The sequence below is a fragment of the Oryctolagus cuniculus genome, chromosome 2 (assembly GCF_051225735.1).
Source record: "Oryctolagus cuniculus isolate XC-2025 breed Fujian yellow rabbit chromosome 2, ASM5122573v1, whole genome shotgun sequence".
In the NCBI taxonomy this organism is placed as follows: Eukaryota; Metazoa; Chordata; class Mammalia; order Lagomorpha; family Leporidae; genus Oryctolagus; species Oryctolagus cuniculus.
Window position 1 is genome coordinate 40,052,046 of NC_142868.1, and position 26,516 is coordinate 40,078,561.

Here is a 26,516-nt window from a genome sequence, read left to right on the forward strand (position 1 = left end):
TAATGATCAGTGATTATCTTAAAATTTTCTGTACCTGAGTGAAGTGGACATTTTTCATTTGATTACTGTTGTAGCCCATGCCTACATTCCTGCTGAACTATGATCTTTTTACTTTTTACTTGTGAAACTCTTTATTCAGTGGAGTATTATGTCTTTGACTATAATATAAATTAAAAAATGTTATCTCAAAAATTCAAAAAATGGAAGGAAAGAAGGGAAGAAGAAAATTATAATTATATTCTTCCAATTGTACATATGGACTATACTGAAAATGTTCTCTTTGTATCAATATCACACTAACATGAGAATTGATGACAGTTGTATTGTAGTAATTATGCATGTATTGTGACCCTGAGAAACTAACGTGTTAATATATTCCCTTTTTAAAAAGAAGAGTAATCTGAGTAAGATTTGGAGATAATAAGCATGTCTACAAGGGAAAGAAACAGCTTTTACTGGAAAAAACTAAATAAAATTTAACATCTTACAGGAAACTCAGTATCAAGACAGATTTTGAATGCATAAGGTATTATAGGTCATGTATTTCTTAGGACCAAAAGTTTTTGAGCCTCTGAAAATGTGTAAATTTTGAAAAGTACAAAAACATTTACACTATAATTATGGATTTTTAAGTAAATGTATATACAGTTGTACAAATGTACCTAATTTTACGGTGTTTTTCCTTATTGTGCCTCACAAATATTATAGTTTTTACAAATTTGAGGTGTGTTGTGGTTCTAAATTGAACAAGCTTATGTCTCCATTTTTCAAACAGATCAAAGGATTTTTAGCTTTTTTAGCAATAAAATACTTGTAGTAAGGGTATACACATGTTTAGACATAATGCTACTACTAACACAATAGACTACAGTGTAGTATAAACATAACTGTTATATACACTGAAAAACAAAAACAATCATGTAACTCAAATAAGGAACTGTGTATCCAAGGTATGCTTACATGGGTCAAATGACAACAATTTAGCTCACTTCATTTGTAGGTATAGTGGCACTTAATTGTAACGTAATTCATTTGAATTTGTTGGTTTAAGTGAAGGGCAGAATTTCCACAGAAAAAGAGTCTAAAGATCTTTAAAGGTTCTGAGACTTAGTTCAACACAATCATAGCTTAAGAAATAAAGATGCTTTAAAATAATTAAAAATGAAAACAATCTCAGTACAACAACGAGTATCTAAGTGTCCCTGTGTATCTAAGTGTTCTGCAATCATGGATTCAGTCAAGTATCAATTGACAATATTCAGGCAAAGTACCATATCCTTACTGATCATGTACATTTTCCACTGGTCATTGTCATTATTCCTGAAACAACAAAGTAAACAACTATTTACATTACATTAAGTATTATTGTAAGGTCTAGATTTTTAAAGTATACAAGAGGATGTGTATATGTTATGTGAAAACAATAGGTCATTTTATATAAAAGACTTAAGCATCTGCATATTTTGCTATCCACAAAAGGGACAGGAAACCAATCCCTCACAGATAACAAGAAATGACTGCATATAATAGAATTATCATTCACTCCCAAGAAGGATTGACGTGCTATACATGAGGCAACAAAGCTGAACCCTAAAAACAATGCATAAAGTGAAATAAATCAGATACAAAAGAATAAATAATGGGATTCCATTTATTTTAAATATCTAGTATAGGTAAAATCGTGGAGAGCAAAGGTACAATAGAGATTACCAGGTCTATCGGGAGGAAAGAATGCAGAGCCATGACTTAATGAATACACAGTTGCTCTTGGAGATGATGAAAATCTTAAGAAATTGAGATAATGGTTCTACAATATTTTAAATGCAATACCACTAAACTATATACTTAAAAGTGTTAAGATGCAAAATTTTATGATTTGGTGCTCTCAGAAAATGGGTAGCACTTAAACATACAGGAAGGATATTTTGTAATGTTCCACTTTGTGTATTCCTATACTGCTTCATGCTGTTCACTGTCACAGTTCATAAACATTGACAATCAAGAAGAAACAGAGAAGGAAAATTGAAACAATAAAACACAGAATATATTTTTAAATTAAAAAGATACAAAAGGTCATAACTCCTAAACCTGAAAAAGAGACCAAAATAACTAAAATTTTTATAAACACAGAAGACACTGAGAAGGTAAACTGACTACTGAATCCAGTACGACTAAAACTTATATCTAGAGAACAGTCTATTTTTGGAGTTATATTATTTTTTTTAAATATGGTATTTTAATGAATTCAACTATATAAATTATCAGTTTAAATGTGAATTATCTAAATACACTGATTAAAAGACAGAGATTGACTCAGACAAAATAAAACCAAGACCCAACGTTGTGTTTTACAGATCAAAGCAGCCCACCAACTACAAGCAAAAAAGTTTTGAGAGTGACAGTATTATTCCATAGTGGATAAAGCCACTGCATACAATGCTAGCATAGCATCCTATATCAATAGTACCAGTTGACATTGCAGCTGTGCCACTTATGCTCCAGCTCCCTGCTAATGGACTAGAGAAACCAGCAGAAGATGGCCCAGAGATTGGGTCCCCATCACCCATGCAGGAGACCCAGATGATGTTCCTGGCTCTTGGCTTCAGCCTAACCCAATGCTGGCCACTGTAACCATCTGGAGAGTGAACTAGAGGATGCAAGATCTCTCTCTGTATCTCTCTATCTAGAACTCTGACTTTCAAATAACTAAGTAAATATTTTTAAAAAGACTATTTTAAAAACATTTTGAGAAAAATGTAGATGAATTTACACATTCAATATTGAATTATGAAGGAATGTTAAAAAGTATTAGGTTATATCTCTATTCCATGTTATTTGAGTTCATCTAAAATATATTCTGCCTCAGAGACAGTGCTTTCAAAGTCAAGACATCATGAAAAAACTAGCACTTTGTCCTACACTGGAAATAATTTGGATCCAAGTGATCCAATACATGTTATATAAAATGAAACAAATATATATACACTTTCACTTCAGAAAACACATGCTTCATCAAATTTCATTAAATAAGGTAACAGCATTCCTCATTAGGTGAAGTGTCTTGGCAGAACGGAGTCAGAGAAACCAAAATACTTATTATCCTCTGTGTTTGTGAGTTGCTCTGTTTCTTCAGGAAGAATGGATGACTGCCATAGAAAAGCATAATTCTCTATCAGAACTTGGTAGTCACACATCAAAGCATAACTTGGCCCATTTATCCTGCGTAGAGTTAAAGTATGAAATGCTTTATGATTATATAGACATGCATCAATGCTTTATTGGAGGCGCTCAGTCCTTATTTTCAAACCAAGATCACTGGCAGCTTAGTTCTCATTTGTCTTCTGGGAAGACCCTGAGTGTCACACTTAGAAGAAATAATAATATGTTCACATTTGCTTCTGTAGCTTATCCCAAGACCTGAGGATTCTCAGTGGCATTTGACCCAACCCCAGAAATTTTATTCCACATTATGTCTGCCTTTCCTAGGGCTATTTTTCATTCCAAAATCTGCGCGCACGCACACACACACACACACACACACATCATCTCAAGATCAAACTCTAAAATTGATGCTAATGTCCCTGGATCCTCTTTGTTAATTAGTTTCCTTTAGTATGTAACTGCCTTTTCAAAATTCAACTCATTAGAAATTTTACGTTTTATTTTGAGATTTTTTTCTCATTTTGACTCCTTCAAACCTCTGTTACTTTAAAATGTCCCTCTGATAGTCTCCTTCCGGCTCCTTCCGGCTTTCCTAACAGAGGCTTCACCAAAGAGTCCTGGAGTAGAGCAGCCTATTTCTGTGCTCCCTTGAGGAGACTTCCCTAGCCTTTGCTCACTGTTTGTTCCTTACAAGCTGTAGGCTGCCTGATGTTTGGATGTCTCTCTCCATTAACTCTTGCCTTTCAACAACTCTTCAGTTTCTTGTTTACCACCTTCCCAGTTACAGCTCTTGGCTTACTGTTTCAGTCTGTGTGTCAACAGATTCCTTGGCAACTTCCTGGGTCACCTCTTGCCCCTTCTTCACCACAGGCTGCTTAGCAGCAATCTGACTTTGCAAAGACAGCCTGTCAGCAGTTCGAAGTGTGGATTTTATCTTCAGTGTCCTGGACTGTGCTCATTTCAATTATATGAAAAAGCAGCAAGGGTGACAGAAGTAGGTGACCACCTACACTGTGTCAATAAAAAGGCACAGGGAATAAGTCCTGTCCAGTATGCCTGAAATCTCATATGAGAAACTTACTTCCTGATTTCAAAAAAATAGTATCGTTAGAGCAGACTGAACAAAATGCAAATGCTTTCTTCTGTTTAACCTCAGGTTTTTCTCCATATAGACAGTACAGTATTTACCCTATTACACATTCTACCTTGTATTATATATTGTAATTATGTTTATGTTTCTGTGCCTTCAAGACTCTAATTCTAAGCCGTCCACATCATAGTATTTCAATCTTTATATCCTAGTAGGTAAGGCAGTACACATTAACAGTGGCTCTTAGCATATGCTTGGTGAACTGACAAACAGGCAGAGCTAAGAAACTTAAAACAATAATTCCAGTATCAGCTAGAGAACTGACACAATCGATGCAGAAGAAAACCCAAATAGGAACAGCTTAAACATAGCATGGGGAAGTTTTTGCATGCTATGAGAAGTCTAAAGGAACCCATAAGTCTTAGTAATCCCTGGCTTTATTTCTCTCAAAGTTATAGATGGATGACCTAGTTCCAGTCATCACACATATCTTCCAGGAATGAAGCAGGGGCCAGTTAGAACATACGTAAGAAGGGTCAGTCATTTGTCACACTGATTAAGATCCTGGTTTTTGAAGCTTGCATCTACAATCAAGTGGCAGGGTTGGAATTCTGGTTCAGCTTCCAATTCCAGCTTCTTGCTAACGCATACTCTGGGAGGCAGCAAGTGATGGCCTAAATACTTGGCTTCCTGCCACCCAGATGGAATATCTAAACTGAGTTCCTGGCACCTAGTTTCAGCCTAGCTCAGCCCTGGCTATTGCATGCATTAAAGCATTAAATAAGTGAATCACAAGATGGAAAAGATACCCCCCCCCCACTTACATCTCTCTCTCTTTCTCTCTCTCATGAAAAACTGTAAAAAACCTATAGCAAAAAAAAACAGAACATTCCCAGAAATCCCATCAGATTTCTGTGTGTGTGTATATATATATATATATATATATAATTGGACAGAATTGTGACAGAATGTCTCCCAGAGCATAGGAAGATGAGAAAATGTGGGGGGGGGGGGCGAGGGGGGTTGTGAATTTGTTTTCGCTTGCAACAATAGTGGAACGTGGCAAGTAAGGAGAGACTGAATACTGAGTGAGTCACAGGAAATATCATGGGGGAGTAGTTAGGTGCACTGAGAAACACATGAGTGCTGAGAGAGTCGATGTAAATGGAAGACAAAGAACATACAGTCGCTGCTGTTTCTTCATCCTGACTAGCCATGACAGACAGAAGCTGCTCATTCTGACCCTCCAGCCAGAAAGTCTGACTGAAGGCCCAGCTTTAATCGAAATCCTAATACAACATCTTTTTGGCTTTTATTCAGCCCCTACACAATCTTCCTAAATAATGTTCTTCCTTAACACATTCTATGTACCTGGCACTCTGATACAAAGTAATACAACAAATACACCTTCAAGCTTCACATTGTAAACTGAACTTGGCAATGACAGAAGTTGTCATTCAATGGTCCACTTAAGAGGTATTTAGACTAGCCATGTGCTTGCTGAGTGAGAGTTCCATCTAGGCAATGATGGCTGCAGAAAGTGAACGTGGAGCTCAGCCAAAAGTCCTCAACAGGTAAAGTGATGAATTGTGCTACTGTTACAGAGAGCTGGTGCAAAATGGCACAAAGGAGGAGGCAAAGGAAGTAAGAAGCATCGTGGGTTCCGTGATTTTTTTCAGTGGAGCAAAGCACAAAGTTTAACGGGTAAGGACAATGGTAAAGAGACAAGCTGAAAGAGAGGTAAGCAAGAACCAAAGAGTATTGGGGGTCAATGAGACTCTGGATTATTTTGAACTGATTTTAGTTCTATGCTTTAGGAAAATGCACTGGTCTCAGTGAGGTTATTGAAAAGTGGCAAAATTGGAAAGAATTAAGGGGTTTTCCAGTTATCCAAAATATGAGAGGCCTTTGGGCAGGTTTTTGTTTGTTTGTTTTTTTGTTTTTGACAGGCAGAGTTAGACAGTGAGGGAGAGACAGAGACAGAGAGAAAGGTCTTCCTTCCATTGCAAAACATTTGAAATGTGTTTTAACAGCTTATTTCCCACAGCAAATTTAAACGACCAATGGAATAATATGCAACACCAGGTTTTATTAAGGAAGAACATGCTTGTTAACACGTTTCCATGGTGAGCTCCTTAGTAACCTTCAAAAGTAGATAACAAAATGAAGACCTTATTACGTTGACCTTTATAGCAATTAAAGAATAAAATTTGGTATATAAAATATCAGAAAAATATTTTAACTCACAAGGAAAACTACACAAGCTTCACAAAGCCAATGAAAGTAATTAGATACTTAAATAGAATGGTAACGCACATTGGGATTAGATGATGGTTCCAGATAAAAACAAAAAAAGTGACGAACTGAAAGCATGCTGACAGTCTCTAAAATTAGCTTTCTATCATCTTGCTTTTATATTATTCTTAAAGGTGCCCTAAACTCACTAACCCAGGACATCCAGTCCTTGTCATTACTTTTTTAAGCTCAGCTATGCTAATAACAAGAAATTTCCTAATACTCCACCTGGTTTGAAAAAAAATTACACAGAAAGAACACATGTTCAAATTAATTCAGATTTCCAGATGAGAAAAACATCCGCTATAATATTATGGATAATATAATATTATAGGATCTCCCAGGGCCATCCTTGTTCCACATCTGGATGGAGTCCTGGCTGCTCCACTGCTTCTTCAGCTCCCTGCTAAGGCACCTAGGAAAGGTGCTTGGGCCTCTGACACCCATTTGGGAAGGGGTCCTGACAAATGGCCTCAGCCTGCCCCCCCCAACCTAGCTATTACAGCCATTTAGAGAGTGAACCAGCAAATAGAAGATCTCTCTCCCTTTCTCTCTCTCTCTGTCTCTCCCATTCATTCCATGTTTTGGTTCCCCCTATTCTGTTATAAAAGATTAGTTTCCTCTACGCACTGGGGAATTGTTTGATTTTTAAGAACAATTAAATTAACAAATTACTAGAAATAAATAAGCATGATTGAAGTACAGACATAGCTCAGTGGTTTATGAGCCCACTTTATGTCAGAAAAGATTCTAATTAAAATTGTGACTTTTCCACTTATGAAATTAAGTAGCCTCACCAATAATATAAAATAATAATGCTTTGTGCATAGAGTTGTGGTGAGAAATAAATGCTCATAAGGCCCCTGACCTAAATTTGGCATACATTAATGTAAAAGATCTATTAGTAACATTATTTGCATTACTCTTTATTAGAAGACACTGAGGCTCTGACAGTCAGAAACTTGTCCAAAATCTCAATTTCTCACAGAATATAAGAAACCAAGATTCAAACAAAGATCTTCTATGAGAGATTCACTGCTCTTGAGTTTCAAAAACCTCATTTTTAGAAGATATTCATTCAGAGAGCAGGAATTAATGGGAATACTGTACTGAACATATGGCTTCAGAATCAGGTGAGAAAGGAGAAAATACAGAAGAAATTAAAAGCAAAGGCAATCTGTGAAATAGAACTACACACAGAGTAGTTCTGCAAATTATCGAGTTTAGAGCAGAGAACCTGTAGGAAATAGTTAAAGCAATCAAGATAATTTGGTCTGAGAAACACAGTGGGGGAAATAATTGCAATAGTCAAGTTTACAGAAATGTGGTGTAGAATATTATGTACAGTATCAGTTTGAAAGGATGGTTTAAATCTTCCCAAAGGATTAAAAATTAAGAATAAGAGAGAAATAGCTGTTATAAAACAGATATTCTGCTGTCAACTCTAAGAATTTATAGGGGTGGTGGTGATTTGGGGGCCATCATACATTGACAGGGAATAGTGTTATTTTAATTAACAGATAAATTAGTTTCATATTTGCAAGTCCTGCAGCAATAGCAAGCTCTTGGTTTGTAAGAAAATGCCAAAATTTGGATTATTTTCACACAATGGACATTTTAAAACAGAACATATTTGAATATTTGTGTCACAAAGATTGTTTTTAAAATGCCCATGAGCTTACCAAAAAAGGAATTTTTCACAGAAATGTCATTTAAAGGGCATAATAGGCAAAGCCTCCGCCTGCAGCGCCAGCATCCCATATGGGAGCTGGTTCACCTCTTGGCTGCTCCTCTTCCGATCTAGCTTTCTGCTATGGCTTGGGAAAGCAGTAGAGGATAGCCCAAGTGATTGGGCACCTACATCTGCAAGGGTGACCCAGATGAAAATCCTGGCTCCTGGCTTTGGATTGGCCTAGCTCTGGCCATTTCAGCCATTTGGGAAGTGAACCAGTGAATGGAAGACCTTTCTTTGTCTCTGTATCTCCCTCTCTCTGTCTGCAGCTCTACCCCTCAAATAACTAAATAAAATCTTTTAAAAAATTCATTTAACAAATTCTGTTACCATCAAAGAATTTGATTATGCAGTAAAATTTCATCTAAGTATAAAATTTCACATTTATAAAATAATATATTATTGGGCATTAAGCTTGAATTATAGAAGTTTAGGAATTTGGTATTACAAAATCTATTAAGCTGACCACTGACTCCAGATACAAGCATGGGTAGGAGTACCAAAAAATCAAACATGTTTTTCTAGATAATTACCATACTGAATAACTTAACCCTGTGTATAAAAAAGCCCACTACTATCTAACAGCTAAATGCGATTTTCCAAACAATGCCTAAAATATCACATAAACATAATTACAGAGTCACACTAGGGGGCGCTCTTCACACTGAAATAATGGATGACATATTTTAAAACACGTGGTGGTCTCAGCTGGCAAAATGAAAGATTTTTCTAAGCATGTAGTACTTGCAACAAGTGTTTATCTCTTGAAAACGTTTGCTGGCAACACACACATTTTCTTTTGCGTCCAACTGTGGAGTTAAGACTATCAAGTTAGTCTTTCAAGTAAAACATTCTCAGCTGATAGGCAGTATTTTATTCTGGAAACATTTGGCTACTTAGACTGGCATCTGTCTCATTCTTTTTGTAGTAAGACTGAATCTCAATAACTACCAATGCTTAAAAGTATATACAATTTTTAATTGTAATTTATTTTTTAATTTTCTGCTAGAACTTTAGTTTCCCCATAAAAAGGAGAGAGGCAATTATCAAAGTAATCTAATATGAACATTCACAGTGAAATTCTAATCTAGGCAGTATGAGCTTTTTCCACATTTTCTCTTTACCTGGTAGGAGCTCTTTATGTCCAGATGTTCTCCTCAGGAAGTTGAAGATTCAGCTTCCTAAAAATACAATTAGAATATTATTATCAGGCTTCAAAGAAATAGCAAATGGTAGGAGCCAGCACTGTGGAGCAGCGGGTAAAGCAGCCGCCTGCAGTGCCAGCATCCCATATGGGCACCTCAGCTGCTCCATTTCCAATCCAGCTCTCTGCTGTAGCCTGGGAAAGCAGTAGAAGATGGCCCAAGTCCTTGAGCCCCTGCTCCCACATGGGAGACCCAGCGGAACCTCCTGGCTCCTACCTTCAATCAGTCCAGCTCCAGTGGTTGCAGCCATCTGGGGAGTGAACCTCTCTCTCTCTGCCTCTGTCCCTCTGTAATTCTGTCTTTCAAATAAACAAACAAATCTTAAAGAAAAAAAAAATAGCAAATGGTACAAGATAGGTAGAGGCTATGTTACCCAGAGAAAAGATCATTATATACTACTTCAATCAACATTATTTTCACACAAAAAACAACTAATTAAAATAAATGTTGGGGCCATCACTGTGGTATAGCAGGTAAAGCCACCACCTGTAGTGCCAGTATCCCAAATGAGCGATGGTTCAAGTCCCAGCTGCTCCACTTCTGATACAGCTCTCTGCTATGGCCTGGGAGAACAGCAGAGGATGGCCCAAGTCCTTGGACCCATGCATCCATGTGGAAGACTCAGAAGAAACTCCTGGGCTCCTGGCTTCAGATCAGCGCAGCTCAGGTCACTGCAGCCAATTGGGAAGTGAACCAGCAGATGGAAGACCTCTCTTTCTCCACCACCCTTCTCTCCCTGTGTTAACTCTTTCAAATAAATAAATAAATCTTTAATTAAAAAAAAAGAAAATATACCTAGAGAAAATGATACACTTCTTTACTACCTTGGACTAAAGTATACATTAATGATAGGAAGTTGTACCCAGAAATTAGATTTTAATATGTTTTTTGAGGATGTTAGGGAATGGGGTTGGGGGAGTGAATAAAAGAACATAGGATGAAAGGAGCACAGGCCACAGATGAGAAAATCCTTTGGGAAATATGTGGCAGAACAGGTGTCAGATGACCATTATTGCCCACTTTATACATTGTAGATCTTCACAGTGAAAAAAAAAAAATACTGAGAGGTTCACCAAGCCATATGCAGCTTTGTTCAATGAGAAGCCAGGACTGATATAAAAAACAATCTAGCATAAGGTAAGGCTGCATGAGTTTCCACCAATTTGCAACGGCAGAAAGCAGCAGCATTGTGGTTCCTGTTAGAAGCAAGTCCTGAGCCAGCTGAAGGGAAATGGGAGAATTTACCTCCCACTAGGTCTGGAATGGTTGCTAGCAGGGCATCAAGTGACATATATTAGTTTTTATTTATTTGAGAGGCAGAGAGACAAAAAGAAAGATTGAGACAGAAAGAGCTCCCTTCTGGTAGTTCACTCCCCAGTGCTCCTAACAGTTGTGATTGAGCTGTGGCCTGGGCTAGGAATGGAGAAAGCAATCTAGGTCTCTCATGAGGGTGGCAGGAGCCCAATTACTTGAACCATTACAGCTGCCTCCTAGAATCTGCACTGGCAGGAATATGGGACCAGGAATCAAACCCATACACTCCAATATGCAAGGTTGTTTTCTTAATCACTGAGTTAAATGCCTGCTGCCAACATATATTTTAGAACAAGTCCAAGTGACAGCTGAAGCTGAAGATAATTATTGTAACAAGAAATGTCAAGTTTAAAAAGTTTGAGAAAAAAGCAATTCTATAAGCACTTAAGATTCTAGTTTACCTGAAATTGCTAATCAAGATGAGGAACAAGGCAAACTGCATTCATTCATTCAACAATATTTCAGGAGTACTTATTTATATGCCAGAACACTCTTATGGGTCTGAGACAGAGAAATTAATAAAGTAAACAATATAAAGTAAGCAGTAGGTGATAAAAATGTTTGGTTCACAGAAGATAAAGCTAAGTTATAAGGTGGAGGGTTGTTCCCTCACTGACAGTTGTTAAAACCATAAAGTAACAGGAGAAAATGAGTGCAGAGGAGACAGGGAAGAACTATCTGGGGGTGGATACACTCCTGAATATCCCATTGTCCTCACCTCCTGGTAGTCCTGCTCCTGTACAATCCCCATCCTGTGTGTGGACAGGCCCTGCAATTTGTTTCTAACCAACAGAAGAGTGGCAGGAATTAGCTCAAAGGATGTATGTGAATTAACACAGTTTGATTACATTACCCCATTATATACAATGGTAGTCTCAACCTAGTAGGATTTTTACCTCATGACTTAACTTTTGTGAAGCAAATAGCCACATGGAGAAACAACACTTGACAAAGAACTGAGAGCAGCCTTCAGTCGCCAGCTTGCAAGGTCTCCAGCCTCTGGTGAACAACAACAAAAAAGGCCTTCCCTCATATAGCTACAAGGAAATAAATTCTGCTAATAACCTAAGCTTGTAAAGATATCCTTCCCTAGTCAAACACTGGAGGACACCCTAGCCCACCTGACACTCTTAACTGCAGCCCTGCGGAGAATTCACTCAAGCTAAGCCCAGGCTTCAGTTGCAAAAAACTGTGAGAAAATAAATGTACATTGTGTTAAACAACTACATTTATGGTGATTTGTTATACACCCATGGGAAGTAACCGTAAGTCCTGCTTAAATTCCAATATTTGGAGGCCAATGAGATATGAAAGTGGCAGAACAAGGACCAAGGAAGACCAGTGAAACAGGAAGAAAGCCAAAAGAAAAAGCATTTGCCCGAGAGTAAAGTTCATTGCCAGCTTCCTCAGGAAGGTACAGAAACAAAAAGCAAAGGGGAGGGGCCAGCGCTGTGGCACAGGGGGTAAAGTTGCGCCTTCAGTGCCGGCATCCCATAGGGCGGCAGGTTCCAGTCCTGGATTCTCCACTTCTGATACAGCTCTCTGCTATGGCCTGGGAAAGCAGCAGAAGACGACCCAAGTCCTTGGGCCCCTGCACCCACATGGAAAGTCCTGGGGGAAGCTCCTGGCTCCTGGCTTTGGATCAGCGTAGATCCGGCCACTGCAGTCAACTGGGGAGTAAACCAGCAAATGGAAGACCTCTCTCTCTATGCCTGTCCTTCTCTCTCTGTCACAAACACCTTCACTCCAGCCTCAGGGTCCTCGATGTTACCCCCTCCCAGAAGGTGCTAAGAAGGGATGACACTCTGGTAATTGGTAGATGCCAGAAGGCAATGCAGTTCTTTCTGTTTAGATGCGCATTCATTAACAATACTGGTTTACACACTGAAAGATTCACAGCAGATTTTTGGTGTCAATGAAATTTCCTGCAGATATTTTATAGGGGGAAGGAGATATTTTTAATCAAGCCAGATGCTCACTGCTAAGTAAATTATATTCAGTCTTATCAGACACTTTGGTGGACACAACTAGTGCCAGAGTTCCACTACTTCACTGTATTAAGGCTTTGAAGGTTGGTATCTCAAAACTGGCTAACACATAATACTAATCAAAGTCAACTCATTTTAATTACCAAATATCTCAAATAAGCTACTTTTATACTTTTCATTGTTGCAAGACATGCTTAAATTGCCTTTTAATTTATTTTTCAAAAATATTCAATACAATCAAATCTAATAAGCAAGGCCCTGGGTTAACAAGGCATGGCTCAGTAAGAGGCTGAAGTGCTGCTTTTTTACATTTATAATCTGTAAGCAAATACTATTTATAAAGTACTGTTGGTACTGTCATACAAAAGCTGTGTTGTGTCCTGATGTAATGAGTACTCAGCTTTTATCTGACTTATCTATGGTGAGAATCTCATTTTCCTATAATGCTTTGAAAGCAATTTTTCCACTATTCATTCAATAGATTATTGAACACTTACTTAGTTACATAGAAGGGCAAGTTGTATAAAAGAGAAGAATTTTAAAGTTCTTGTCCTATAATAGACATCTAAAATAGGTCCTTTATATCCAATATATTTTACGTATATGTATATATTAAAAAACACAATTTATCTACACGTACTTTACATACTTAGAAATACAGCTCTGCCCCTTGCACCATCACCTTTTTCTCAGGTTTTGCCCAATCAAGGCTAAAACACTGAATCAAGTGCTTCTATGTTTCATTTAGTTCAGTTTAGTGGTTCTCATTTGTCTCAGTAATGTCCTTTTCAGGCATTCTGAAGTATAATGCTAAAATGGCCTGAACAGTTTTGAACTGATTTTGTTGCAGTTTTCCTATTTTTTTTCTTTTCATACCTTTCCTCATTGGAATGTAAGCTCCTACATAACAAAAAAAATGTATTAACTTTTCAATGATGTAGGTTTTCATTCACAGTATGCCCTCAATAAATATTAGTTGACTTACAGCTTCCAAAATATGCAATTGGACAAGAAAATGGGAATACACTGTTAGATAAATATGAAAAACCACAGCTAAATAAGGGCCTATGTCATGTTCAACTACAGCTTTTAACTCAGTAGTTTGTTAAATGACTTCTGGACATTTACTATCTTTTAAATGCCCATGTAGTAACAACATCTGAAAATTAAATCTAGCTCCGTGGTTTCTCACAGCAATTACAAAAAGGAAAACACAGATTGTGTAGTCATTTTTCCAACAAAAGAAAGCACTTCTTTTTATCAATCAAAAAAAATTTCCTGGATGATAAAGCAAAATTTATTGCAAGGATCATTAGTTTCAGACAAAAACAAGAAGAGAACACATGTCTTTCTTAATGGTCTTAGAGGGAGATGGATAAAATGAGTTCTTCTTGCTAAAATTAAGATACTGGATTGAATGTAATATAAGACTTCTTCCAATATTTATCCTGAAATTCCATTGGCTATCACTCTTTTTATTACACTTGAACATTCCCTAAAAATTATTCATTAGGACAAGATGGTGAACATATTTAAGACCAGTATTTTAAATATCAGGCTGCTAAATGAAGAGGTATTTGAGGCCGGCGCCGCGGCTCACTAGGCTAATCCTCCGCCTAGCGGCGCCGGCACACCGGGTTCTAGTCCCGGTCGGGGCGCCGGATTCTGTCCCGGTTGCCCCTCTTCCAGGCCAGCTCTCTGCTGTGGCCAGGGAGTTCAGTGGAGGATGGCCCAGGTGCTTGGGCCCTGCACCCCATGGGAGATCAGGAAAAGCACCTGGCTCCTGGCTCCTGCCATTGGATCAGCGTGGTGCGCCGGCAGCAGCGCGCCAGCCACGGCGGCCATTGGAGGGTGAACCAACGGCAAAGGAAGACCTTTCTCTCTGTCTCTCTCTCTCACTGTCCACTCTGCCTGTCAAAATAAAAAAAAAAAAAGAGAGAGAGATATTTGTTGTACTTTCTTTTTTTTAATTTTATTTAGCAAATATAAATTTTGAAAGTACAGCTTATGGATTACAATGGCTTTTTCCCCCCTTAACTTCCCTCCCACCTGCAACCCTCCCATCTCCCGATCCCTCTCCCATTCCATTTGCATCAAGAGTCATTTTCAATTATCTTTATATACAGAAGATCAATTTAATATAGATTAAGTAAAGATTTCAACAGTTTGCACCCACATAGAACATAAAGTGTAAAATACTGTTTGAGTACTAGTTATAGCATTAATTCACATTGAACAACACATTAAGGACAGAGATCCTACATGAGGAGTAAGTGCACAGTGACTCCTGTTGTTGACTTAACAAATTGACACTCTTGTTTATGGTATCAGTAATCTCCCTAGGCTCTTGTTTGAGTTGTCAAGGCTATGTAAGCCTCTTGCGTTTGCCGACTCTGATCTTATTTAGACAAGGTCATAGTCAAAGTGGAAGTTCTCTCCCCCCTTCAGAGAAAGGTACCTCCTTCTTTGATAGCCCGTTCTTTCCACTGGGATCTCACTCGCAGGGATCTTTCATTTAGGTGTTTTTTTGTTGTTGTTGTTGTTGTTGTTGTTTTTTTTATCAGTGTGTCTTGGCTTTTCATGCCTAAAATGCTCTCATGGGCTCTTCAGCCAGTTCAGAATGCCTTAAGGGCTGATTCTGAGGCCAGAGTGCTGTTTAGGACATCTGCCAATCTATGAGTCTGCTGTGTATCATGCTTCCCATGTTGGATCATTCTCTCCCTTTTTTATTCTATCAGTTAGTATTTGCAGACACTAGTCTTGTTTATGTGATCCCTTTGACTCTTAGACCTATCAATGTGATCGACTGTGAACTGAAATTGATCACTTGGACTAGTGAGATGGCACTGATACATGCCACCTTGATGTGACTGAATTGGAATCCCCTGGCATGTTTCTAACTCTACCATTTGGGGCAAGTCTGACTGAGCATGTCCCAAACTGTATATCTCCTCCCTCTCTTATTCCCACTCTTATATTTAACAGGGATCCCTTTTCAGTTACATTTAAACACATAAGCATAATTATGTGTTCATTAAAGAGTTCAACCAAAAGCATTAAATCGAACAAAAAAAATACTAAATGGGATAAAGGATTAATTTGTTCATCAACAGTCAGGGCAACGGCTGATCAAGTCACTGTTTCTCATAGTGTCCATTTCACTTCAACAGGTTTCCTTTTTGGTGCTCGGTTAGTTGTCACCGGTCAGGGATAATATATGATATTTGTCCCTTTGGGACTGGTTTATTTCACTCAGCACGATATTTTCCAGATTCCTCCATTTTGTTGCAAATGTTGTACTTTCAAAATGCACAATTAGATCTCTCACATGAAAAAATGTCTCAATATATCTAATATTATTATCTATTTTCCACTTCCCAAAGGGTAGAGTTTTACTTCATTTAATGTGAGGTATCACATAAAGTTACATGAATAATACAATTTTAGCAGGCAAAACACTGCAAGAAATGCCAATGAATTACTCACACTGTATAGCAGTATAGTTGGTTAGCAATATACTTTGTTAAAGAAAAGGTAAATGGTTTTGAATAGGCGAAACACAATGCCTGCCAATACTTTACTAAGTTGCTTAACTGCAGTCCCGAATGAGTGAAATCAATAGATGATCAGGCTTTGCAATATGTGTCTGTGCCCCCAAAGAACCAGAACTGACTGGACCTTGACTTACCCTCTAATCCAAGAGCAGGGAATCCATTAAGTTGGCCTTGTGATTTTCAATGATATCAGGCTTACTTTCTTAACAAAAAGGGCATGAGATAATCTATTTCTTTTTTCAGTTTGAACTAAGAAATGCCAAGAAACTGAAACAGTGACAGACCTGATGGTTACAGAGGCATCAGGTAAGATGTAATTCAAGTAAATAGGAGACATAAGTACAAGGGCAATAGTGTTGTCCTTAGAGCAATGCTGGCCCATGAAAAGATCCAAGGAGGGCCGGTATTGTAGCACAGTGGGCTAAACTGAAATGCTTGCATCCCATAACAGAGTGTCGGATTAAGTTTTGGTGGCTCTGGTCTCCAATCCAGTGCCCTGCTAATATACCTAGGAAAGCAGCAGATCATGGCCCAAGTACTTGGGCCTCCTGCCACCCATGCAGGACACTCAGATGGAGCTCAAGGCCCTTGACTTCAGCATGGACCAGCTGTGGCCACAGCAGCCAATTTGGGGAGTAAACAAGCAGATAGGACATTCCCTCTCACTCTCCCACCCCAAACCCTGTGACTCTGCCTTTCAAATAGGTGAAATAAATCTTTAAAATAGAAAGAAAGATACAAATTAGATATATGAAGTACAAGAAGGCTGGCTTTGCAGTTAGATCTGAATCCATACATCTCTTAACAAGAAAATACCTTTGTGTTAGAATAACTGGAGCAAGTGATGGGAACCAGAAAAGAAAAAAAAGTAGAGCAATTGTCTAACAAGGTAAGCCAAAGTTGTTTTAAAGTACTCAAGACATTTACGAATCTCATAAATAACAAATTCCAAATCAGGCAAAAAAAAAAAAAAAAAAAAAACAGAATGGACTCAATAAATTTTAAGTTTTAAACTATTACTATTTTGAATTAAACACTGTAAAATTAGTGAAACTGTTACATTCTTCACTCAATTTAAATAATAAAAGTCCAGAATTAATGGTGACACAATACTACTAACCACAATCTAGACTTTGATACTCACCAGGTTTCCACTTACAGCCATTTTCTGTTCCAAAATCTTAGCAGGGATACCACATTGCACTTAGCTGTTGTCTCTGTTTGTCCTCTCCAGTCTATTGCTAAGTTTTCCCTTTTTAAAAAATATTTTTAATTTATTTTCATTTTACTTAAAAACGAGAGAGATCTTCCCCCTATTGGTTCACTCCCCCAAATGCCTGCAATGGCCAGGGCTGGGATAGGCTGAAACACAGAGCCAGGAATTCAATCTGAACTTCCCAGAGCGGGCAGCAATCCAAGTACATAGCCATCACCTGCTACTTCCCATAAGTGAGCACTAGCAAGAAACTGGACCAGAAGCAGAGTAGCTGGGTCTCAAACAAGTACTTCAGTATGGGATATGGGCCTCTTAATTGGTGACTTAACCACTGCACCAAACACCCACTTCATTCTTCCCTTTTCTTTGGTGATTATTATGATATACATGCTTTTTGTCCTCACTGAAGTCTCAAGTGTTGGAGGCTGGTTCCCCAGAATGTTGGTATTGGAAGGCCATAAAACATTTAGCATGATGTGAGGCCTAACAAAAATTCTGAGATCAATTAGAGTCATGGCTTCAAATGAGAATATGCTAGTTCTTACAAGAGCACTGTCATAAAATCCTGAGATTGGGGCTGGTGCTGTGGTGCAAAAAGTAAAACCACTGCTGCTGTGGCCATCTGGGTAGTGAACCACTGGACTGATCTCTCTCTCTCTCTCTGTCTCTGTCTCTATATCTCTCCCTCTGTAACTCTTTTAAATAAATTAAAAAAAAAATCTGGAGACTGGTCCCTCTTTCTAGCCTCTTGACTGATGATATGATTGTTTCTTTTCATTTTTTCTTTAAGATTTATTTAGCTGAAAGTAGAGTCCACAGGGGGAGGAGAGGAGAGGCGAGGTAAGGGGAGGGGAAGGGATGGGAGAGGGACTCAAACCAGAAGAGAGGAGAGGAGAAGAGAGGGGAAGGGAGGGGAGGGGAGAGGAGGGGAGGGGAGGGAGACTCAAACCAGTGCCCATATGGGATGCTGGCACTGCAGACAGCGGCTTGACATGCTGTACCACAAAGCAGGCCCTACAACTGCTTCTTTTTACAAGTGTTCCTGACACTGCCATTTGCTATGATGTGATCCAGTCAAGGTTGCTCTCATTAGAACTCAGCCAATTCCAGTACCATGCCCATGAATATCCACAGCTATGATACACCATCTTTATGACATTAACCTGTCTCAGGTATTTCATTATATTAACAAAATAACTTCATTAAAGAAACGAAAAGCTTACTAATACAATAACCTAAACATGTTAGAATATTGATTATTCTGTACAATGACCTTTAATTTATCTCTGTCCAGTGATCTCAAGATTATATCGAGGTTATTTATTTTTTGGTAAGAATCACACTAGCATGGTGCTGTGACTTACTCAGTGTATCATAACATGGGGTTCATTTTATCTATTAATAAGTCTCATTATTAATGATGCAGTTTACCTTGGTCATTTCATTAAATTGGTTAGCCAATTGCTTTCAGAGGATTCTTTCTATAGCTGATAAGTATTCACAAATATACTTTGAGACAATGCAAATCATGTTCTTCCTCAATAGCCACCCAGGTAATTTTAGTATCCACAAGAGATTTTGTCTGCAACATGTATTACTGTGTTGTTGGTCTAATGGTGATTCTCTATTTTCCTATTCTCTTCTACACTAATTGAAAGGCCACTGTAAGGAACATCTGTTTCTTCTACCTCTAATACACTAGTTATGTGCAGATATCAGGATGAATAGATATTTTATTCTCTGTGTTAAAATCCAATACAATTGGTTGGCGCTGCGGCTCACTAGGCTAATCCTCCGCTGTGGCACTGGCAGCACGGGTTCTAGTCCCGGTTGGGGCACCGGATTCTGTCCCGGTTGCTCCTGTTCCAGTCCAGCTCTCTGCTGTGGCCTAGGAAGACAGTGAAGGATGGCCCAAGTGCTTGGGCCCTGCACCCGCATGGGAGACCAGGAGGAAGTATCTGGCTCTTGGCTTCGGATCAGGGCAGCAGGTCGGCCGTGGCGGCCATTTGGAGGGTGAACCAACAGAAGGAAGACCTTTCTCTCCGTCTCTCTCTCTCACTGTCTAACTCCGCCTGTCAAAAAAAAAAAAAATCCAATACTATTATTACTGATTTTATTACTCAATTTGTCCCAGGTTTGGCCATGGGGAACTCTTTCAGGTTGTTTCCTATGCTGTTTTGATAAACCACCATTATTTATTAAATTATATTCTTATGTTCTGGCAAAACAAGACATTTAAGACCAAACATGCATTTTTCTTTTCATAATGCAGAATTCAATCACTTCTCTAAGGAGTCCTATATCCTTTTCCTGGGGAAGGATATTTGGAGGCCAAGTTCTAAGCACTATTTATAATCATTGTCAATGTAGTATCCTTGCTTCTAAAGAGCTTAGCCTGCACAGCTAGGTTAATACACATGCATATATTCACACACACAAATAGCTGATTTTTATTTTTTATGAATGCATTTATGAACTAGTCTACTCATCTTTATTTGTAACCTCAAAATCAATTCTGGAAACATCTTAGCAGTCACAGATAGATGCAGAAAGGTGAAAACAAATTCGAGCCACCCAATGGGCACGATCCTAGCTGAGGCTGAACAAAGCAAAGCTCTGCTTTCTTGTTTCAGTTCTCATAATGCAAACACACATTCTCTGGGGGTCTACTTTACGCTAAATGCTTTGCATTTTCCTGCGCTTTCTGTTGGCAATTTCACTGCTGTCATGCTAAAGTCCATCTTGTATTCCTATATCCAAAAGGCTGAGATGTTCCATAGACAGAACATACACACATAAAAAACCTTTGGTCAGACACATGTTATAGCGTTTTTGATCAGGAGTTCAATGTTAAAGAAATAACAATATATTAAATAAGATGTCTTTAAACAGAAACAACAAGATACAAACAGATACAACAAGGCTATGTATCAATCAGCTGATGAAAATATTGTGACAAGAGACTGGGAAAAACCTAACCCTGTTTTTATCCTTTGAGAAATGGTTCAGTATTTGCTACTTCAGTGACTTTATGGACCATATTTAATATGAATAACAAGAATTGATGGCATTTATTTGCCTTTCTGTGTGTACATATTAAAAACAATGAGCTTACACTGACACCTCATATTCCAATTCATCTAACACCACAGGATTCACTTTACCATTCCCCTTTTATTTATACTTCTTTCTGCAAAAGAGAAAACTGGCTTTCACTATCAAAAATTTATTTTACTTATCTGTTCAAGGCTAGTAGCCACATAAAATTAGACTGCATGTGTATATACAATACATACCCAGCTAGCCTAACCTCTTTTAGAAGCACTTTTTCTGGGGTCGGCGCTGTGGCGCAGCTGGTTAACACCCTGGTCTGAAGCGCTGGCATCTCATGTGGACGCCGGTTTGAGACCTGGCTGTTGCAATTTTGATCCAGCTCTCTACTATGGCCTGTGAAAGAGTAGAAGATGGCCCTACTCATTGGGCCCCTGAAACCGCGTGGGAGACCCAGAAGAGGCTCCTGGCTTTGGATCAGTACAGCTCCGGCTGTTGAGGCCATCTGGGGAGTGAACCAGTGGACAGAAGACCTCTCTCTCTCTCTCGCTCTCGCTCTCTGCCACTCCTCTCTCTCTGTAACTCTGACTTTCAAATAAAAAAAAATCTTTTTAAAAAAAAGAAACATTTTTACTAATTAAGATTACAGTAATTATGTATGAGATTTATCTTTAATTATATAGTATCAAGATACTGTTTTCTACAATTTTTCATGAAATTTTGTCTATAAATTATGTTTAAAGTGTTTTCCATTTCCATTTTAGAATCTAAATTTACCATTTGTTGTAATTTTTTTATAAGTAGAATGACAAAATGTAAAAAGAATCAACTGTTTTCTAGATGCTTCAAGAAAAGTTTAAGTCTGCTTCTTTAAAAAATTTTAACAAACAACCCAGAGCATTAAGATACACTGAGTAGAATGCAGTTATTTAAATTAATTACTAATTAATTCTAATTAAGTTTGTGGTGCCTCTTAATTAGTCATTTGGTAAAAATATAGTAGTATCTATATCCACATATGCACCAATATGTATCAATACAAATTTCTGGAGGTTTCACAGCTACTTTGAATAACTGCCTATCTCATACATTGAGGTTAAAAATGCATACTGAAAAAAAAAATGCATACTGAATTTATAATTCCATTACACTGTAAGTTATGTTTCTTCAAATAATATACGGAAAAGCATCTAAGCACAGATTTCATGAAAGTTATAACAATACATACTGGTCTAGATAGCTAGTAGATTTGAGAATATGATCAGGGAAATCTCTAAGATTATACCTAAGTCAACAGCCAATAGCCACACATGGCTATTTAAATTCAAATTTAAATTTGTTTTAAAAATATATTGGACAGTGCAGACATTTTCAACACTGAAAACATATTTATTAGACAGCACTTTTCTACACTGTAAGTTCCATGAGACTAATGGCTATCTGCTTTATGTCAGCACAGTGTCTTAACACACATTAGCCACCCAACATATACTAGTGAAATGAATGAATAAATGGAAGATAGTCTGAAAAACAAAATCTAGCAACACACATCAAGATATAATTATTATAGAATTTTTATAATAAAAGACATTGGAAATAACTTGCATATCAAATAAATGCAGTCATTAAAAAGTTATACAGTCTTATATTATTATAAAATCCCTGAAAGGCAGTTCTGAAAAAATTAATGATGTGGAAAAATAATGTTCTCGAGTTAAGTAAAATAAACCACAGTAACATTTTAATGGGATGTAATTATGAAAATATAAGCACCAAAATCTTAGTGATATTTAGTTATATGATAAATATTTTACTTTTGGTTTTGTCAATCTGTGTTTCATAAAGTTTTTAAAATTTGTTTATTTATTTGAAAGGCAGTTACAGAGAAAGAGAGAGATCTTCTATCCACCATTTCATTCCCCAAAGGCCACAAAACATTAGAGCTGAGCCAGACCGAAGCCAGGAGCCAGGAGCTTCTTTCAGATCTCCCATGCAGTTGGCAGGGGCCCAAGAACTTGGACCATCTTCCACTGCCTTCCCAGCCCTTTAGCAGGAAACTTAATCAGAAGTGGTGCAGACAGGACTCAAACCGGCACCCACTAGGGATGCTGGCATCACAGGTACTAACTTTTGCACTTCACAAGGCTGGCTATAAAGTTTTTATAATATTTCACTTTGATAAGAAAAATGTTCTGACTTGGATCCAGGATTAATTCCTGAAGAAATTAACAAAATATTATTAACCTAAAATAATTATGTTACTTGGCTATAGGAGAAAAGCAAAGATTTCTGTATAAAATTTTCAATACTTATCTCAACAGTGAAGAATGATCAAATATATACTAATCATCATAGAAGAAAGCAAAACCAATGAATTAAAAACATTTTTCAGAACAACACTGACTATACAGCAAACTATGTGCTTCACTCCACACACTCAGCTCAGCTAGTGGACTGGTCAGGATTCCTTTTTATACTTTTAAGTATTTGTCACAGTACTCCAATTTCTCAACTGCTAAGTTCAGTTTCCATTCCTTTAGTCTCTTCCCATAGTGCTTCATTCCACATTAGATATATATTTTCCAAAAAATATTAGGGTTGCACAGGTTGAGCTGCCACTTGAGGTACCTGCATCCCATATGACAGTGACAGCTTGAATCCCAGCTACTCTGCTTCCAAACCAGCTCCCCACTAATGTGCCTGGAATGGCTCAAGTACTTGAGTTCCTGCCACCCAGGTGGTAGACCCAGATGGAATTCTTGGATCTTGGCTTCAGCCTGGCTCAGGCCCAGCTGTTGCAGCCATTTGAGGAATGAGCCAGTGAATGGAAGGACGGAAGATTCTCTCTCTCTCTCTCTCTCTCTCTCTCCCTCTCCCTCTCCCTCTCCCTCTCCCTCTCCCTCTCCCTCTCCCTCTCTGTGTATGGGTGTATGTGTTACTTTACCTTTCAAATAAATTTAAAATGGCATTAAAAAGTTGAACAAGAAATTCCCCACTAATTAGGAAACAAGTAGCTTTTTATCTCACCAGATAGCCTTTTCATAGACAGGATGAAATTAATAGTGATGACCAAAAGCAACTCTAGTGGAAGTGAAGTTTTTTTTGAGTACCAGTAAAGTCATGAAACCAAGCTATAAGAATTTGGTTACTCATTCAAAGTTAACAATAGCTGAAGGATTTCCATTTGTTTTTAGAGGCCAGCATCAGTAGGATGCATTTACACTAGAAGGAATCCACAAATATGGTAATTTTAGAATTTCACAGGTGAAATGCTAGATAGGAATATAAATAATTAGAAAAATGGATAGCAAACAATAGAACTGTGTAATCAAAGTGGAAACTTTGAATGTTAAAAGTTAAAATTTTGAGTACTCAAAGGTAGAAAAACTGAAAATTTTGTCAATATACAACACTGCATTTTCTTCTCTGATATTCAGCATAATATTGACAAAATTTTCCAATATGCATGAACATGACAAGTACACTACTAACTGATGAAAAGAATTAAATAATGTTAAGTCAGATTGCACAGTGGTTAATGATACAAAACCAGAGCTGGAAAGTAAGAATCAAAAATCTCACCTAAACCACTCATTAGTTGTGTAACTCTTGACAACTTACTTCGTTTTTCTATACTCAAGTTCCCTTACTGTAAATTGAGGATAATAAGAATATATTATATCTTCTACTGCTCTTTTGAGAATAAAATCATACAACATAGTAAGTTCTTAAGAACTAGCTGATTTATAGTGTGAAGTACAGAACACAACTACCTCACTGGAATCCATTTTATTTGCTTCACACATATCACTTAAAAAGCTGAAATTCTATTCACAATCTAAACATTAGTTTGAATTGCAGTTATGAACCCTGGATCCTTGTTGCAAGTCTTCTTTTCTAAATCTCAATGGTGTCATGAGGAGGTGAAAAGGATAAGTTTATACTCCCTTGCTGCTTTCAAATTTCTATGATCTATAGAACTGGAAGAAAATAATTGTTTTAATACGGCTGCTTACAAAATAATTTCACAGTAGTAACTGAAATGGTGGAATGTTGCAACATATTTATATAACAGCTAAATTAAACAAAAAATAAATAGAATTTCCCAGAGAGAGAAGTATAGAAGTAATAAATAACTGATCAAAACAAAGAATTTTCAGAATGTCTGCAGCAGTAAAGTTTCAGTAAATGAAAGAAAAGCCCAGAAAAAACAAACTTGGATTTGGAAAAAGGAGAAAGTTAGAGAAGCTTTTTCTATTTTTTTCTTTTTTTTCTTGTTTTCTTTCCTATACATTTATCCATTATTGTCTCAAGTATTTTCCAGTGAAACTGTTATCTATTTTTACTTAATAATAATCCAATCTACCAACTATTAATTTATTTGTGAAATAACTTAGCAATTATTTTGAAGAATTTTATTAAATATCATGTCTGCCCTTTGGGAGCCAATATACATTCCACAGAATAAGATATGTAAAACAATGATAATAAGAATATATGGTATTTTTATATACCATAATGTAAAATATAAACATACAATTAAATTAAAATGAAAAGTAGAATGTACCCAAATACAAAAATAAGTGGCTCAACTTAGGAATTGTAAATTCAAATTATTATCAGGTTCATGTAAGCCAATTAAGATTTTATGCAGGGGGCCAGCGCCCTGGCTCACTTGGTTAATCCTCCGCCTGTGGTGCCAGCATCCCATATGGGCACCGGGTTCTAGTCCCGGTTGCTCCTCTTTCAGTCCAGCTCTCTGCTGTGGCCCGGAAGGGCAGTGGAGGATGGCCCCAGTGTTTGGGCCCCTGCACCCGCATGGGAGACCAGGAAGAAGCACCTGTCTCCTGGCTTTGGATCAGCACAGCGCTGGCAGTGGCGGCCATTTGGGGAGTGAACCAACAGAAGGAAGACCTTTCTGTCTGTCTTTCCCTCTCACTGTCTATAACTCTACCTGTCAAATAAATTTTTAAAAAATTTAAAAAAAAAGATTTTTTTTATTTTTTATTTTTTTTTAACTTTTATTTAATGCATATAAATTTCCAAAGTACGACTCATGGATTACAATGGCTTCCCCCACATACCATCCCTCCCACCCACAACCCTCCCCTTTCCCACTCCCTCTCCCCTTCCATTCACATCAAGATTCATTTTCGATTATCTTAATATACAGAAGATCAGCTTAGTATACCTTAAGTAAGGATTTCAACAGTTTGTTCCCACACAGAAACATAAAGTGAAAAATAATAGATGATTTTTTTAAATGATGATGAAATCAGATCAGACCTATTGTCATGTTTAATCCCAGTGAGAGTCAAGTTGGGAATTGATAATTTCTTTTTTTTTTTTTTTTTTTTTTTTACAGAGGATCAGTTTAGTATGCATTAAGTAAGGATTTCAACAGTTTGCACCCCCATAGAAACACAAAGTGAAATATATTGTTTGAGTACTCATTATAGCATTAAATCTCAATGTACAGCACATTAAGGATAGAGATCCTACATGAGGAGTAAGTGCACAGTGACTCCTGTTGTTGACTTTACCAATTGACACTCCTGTCTATGGCATCAGTAATCTCCCTATGCTCCAGTCATGAGTTTCCAAGGCTATGGAAGCCCTCTGAGTTCTCCGACTCTTATCTTGTTTAGACAAGGTCATAGTCAAAGTGGAGGTTCTCTCCTCCCTTCAGAGAAAGGTACCTCCTTCTTGGATGACCTGTTCTTTCCACTGGGATCTCACTCGCAGAGATCTTTTGCCAGAGTGTCTTGGCTTTCCATGCCTGAAATACTCTCATGAGCTTTTCAGCCAGCTCCGAATGCCTTTAGGGCTGATTCTGAGGCCAGAGTGCTATTTAGGACATCTGCCATTCTATGAGTCTGCTGAGTATCTCACTTCCCATGTTGGATCAC

General features: G+C 37.7%; 1 protein-coding gene across 10 annotated transcripts in view; it reads right to left on the bottom strand.

Moving 5' to 3' along the window:
* The window catches only part of COX7B2 (cytochrome c oxidase subunit 7B2), a 155,030-nt gene that overhangs the window by 83,896 nt on the left and 44,618 nt on the right, over positions 1-26,516 (bottom strand). For 5 of the 10 annotated variants that reach the window (XR_016229895.1, XM_008248480.5, XM_008248493.5 and 2 more), the window contains exon 2: positions 9,404-9,460. The exons of 3 other annotated variants lie outside the window; for them this stretch is intronic. The gene's annotated coding sequence lies outside the window, so the exon portion shown is untranslated. Of the gene's footprint in view, positions 1-1,193; positions 1,321-9,403; positions 9,461-9,700; positions 9,805-26,516 lie in introns of those variants that run through there. 2 more of the 10 variants (XM_089327190.1, XR_016229896.1) reach the window with 2 other exon arrangements.